Source organism: Myotis brandtii, unplaced genomic scaffold (assembly GCF_000412655.1).
Source record: "Myotis brandtii unplaced genomic scaffold, ASM41265v1 scaffold780, whole genome shotgun sequence".
Classification (NCBI taxonomy): domain Eukaryota; kingdom Metazoa; phylum Chordata; class Mammalia; order Chiroptera; family Vespertilionidae; genus Myotis; species Myotis brandtii.
The window spans coordinates 247,308-249,948 of NW_005371132.1; positions in this window are offsets into that span (position 1 = coordinate 247,308).

A 2,641-nucleotide genomic window follows, 5' to 3' on the forward strand; every position below is an offset into this window, starting at 1 on the left:
TGTTTGTTTGTTTGTTTGTTTGTTTCAGGATACAGACAAAACACAAATTTTTCCTGTTCTAATTTCTCCATCTCCAAAATAGAAATTCTAATAATGAATTACTACTAATTAAACTGATTCTTAGAATTGATGACTAAATAATTTGGGAGGAATATAAGGTTTTATAGGTATAACAGTAACAACAAAAGGAAGAAAGTATGTCAAGCTTGTTTTCAATGAAAGGAAAGAAAGAAAAACAGGCATAATTGTTCATTATTGGCAATTTATATTCTAAAATATTAAAGTTAGAAAAGCCTGTAGAAACCAAATGTTAATTGTGTTCAAATCTACTTTTTCTCCTTTCAGTGTAGATTTTCCTTTTATCAAGTGTTTCTTTCTCTCTGTAGACAGGGTAGGGCAAAAGTAGGTCTACAGTTGTTTATATGCAAAATGATACAATAATTAATGAATAATAATACAAGAATAAAATATGTTTTGCATACTCACAACTATAAGCCCATTTTGCCTCATCCTGTATTTATTTTCTAAAATTGAAAATTAATTTAAATGAAAATACAGTTACACATTTTTTACTATTGTGTTTGCTATGATAATGATTTTCAAATTAAGTAATATTTTTGATGTCTTACTCTGTCTCATTTAAAGGACCTCAAAATTGTGTGTATGCAAGTCTACCACAATGGAAGGTCAAGTAATTGCATTTTCACCCACTCAGTTATGCATGCAGAATGATGTATTTGTATTTTCTATATGCTTGCAACTTAGAAGCGTCTTTCAAATGCCCAGTTTAAGGACATTCAAATTACAGAAAATAAAGTCAATTTTTTTGTAAATTATATTCAATGCAGAATCATCAGATTTCGTTGGTCTGGTGAGGGGCAGCTCAGAATAGAGAAAAGTGCTTAGACATCATTTATTAGCTATTTGACCTAATTTTCTCAAATGGAAAATGAAACTTACAAAAGCTACATGCAGGGTCTTTTGAAGGTTAAAAATAAGATGTTAAATCAACCAATACTTATTAAGAGCCAGCAATGTGCTAAACACAATACAAAGCAGTTAACAGTATCTGGCATAGATTATGTGCATAGCTAATCGAAGCCTGTATTAATAACTTAATAAATGTTTTCCTTATGATTACATTTTTTATGGCTTTAGTTCGTCTACTTTCAGCAGTGCCCTGGTCCTATAGTGAAGTCTGCCTAGTAATCTTGTTTCTTTGGGAGTTGACCCTGTAGACTCATGGAAATTTACACAATAGTTTAAATTCTTGGCTAACTCTATTCTCTTCCAGAAGAGTCATTAAATTATGTTCCCATTTAAATGCCCATAACCTAAAATGATTCACAGTGACCCTGTTGAAAGCCAACCAGCCAAAGCCAGCCCTTGCTCCTCTGAATTTTTAAATTTTGATATTTCACGTTTTTTTTTTATTTGCAAGGGAAGTTATGAGTACTTCTTCTGTATGAATAACTTTTTCTTATCAAACATTGCACTTATGATTTAAGGGGTAGAAAAGGGGAGTTGATGGAGAAATTCTGAGGTGTCTAGTTGGTAAAGATGAATTGAGAGAGTAATGACTGGACTGAATGATATTTATTTATTTACTAGAGGCCCAGTGCACAAAATCGTGAATGGGTAGGGTCTCTAGGCCTAGCCTACAATCAGGGCCATCTTCCGCCTATTCGATAATCCCCAGTCCCTTCCCACCTCCACCCACCCTGGTTCTCCATGGTTCCCTGTTGACCATCCAGCCTGCAAGCTGGGGGGAGGGACAGAGAGGTGGTCAATGCACCTCATAGCAACTGGTTGATAAATATTTTATAGTCAAACTGCTATAGGAATAAAATGCACGATATAATTTATTTTATATTTGAAATATTTATTGTTATGCATCATAGCATGTAATGACCAGTTCAATGTTATAACAATGAGTTATTTTTATTTTTTATTGAATTCATTGGGGAGTGACATTGGTTCACAAAACTATATAAGTTTCAAGTGTACAACTCAACAAAACACCATCTTCACACTGCATTAGGCCCCTAGGCAAAGTCTCTTTCCATCCCTATTTATCCCCTTTGCCCACCTCCACCTACCCCCATCTCCCTTTCCTTCTGGCTATCACCACCCTCACTACACTGCTGTCTGTCTCTTTGTGTTATATATATGTATGTGTGTGTGTGTTTTTGTTTTTGTTTTTGCTTACTCCCTTCACCTTCTTTCATCCAGCCCTCCTCTTGAGTTTTTTGGAATAGTTTGAGGAGGATAAGTGTTAGTTCTTCTTTGAATGCTTGGTAAAATTTGCCTGTGAAGCCATCTGCTCCAGGACTTTATTTAGTTAGTTATTTTTCTTTATGCCCTCACCCTGGTGTCTGTGTCCATTGGTTGGCTTATATGCATGCATACAAGTCTTTTGGTTGATCTCTTCCCCATCCCCCCATCCTCCTCCACCTTCCCTCTGAGGTTTGACGGTTTGATCGATGCTTCTCTGTCTCTCTTTTGTTCATCAGTTTATGTTGTTCATTATATCCCACATATAGGTGAGATCATGTGATATTTATTTTTCTCTGACTGGCTTATTTCACTTAGCATAATGCTCTCCAGTTCCATCCATGCTGTTGCAAATGGTAAGAATTCC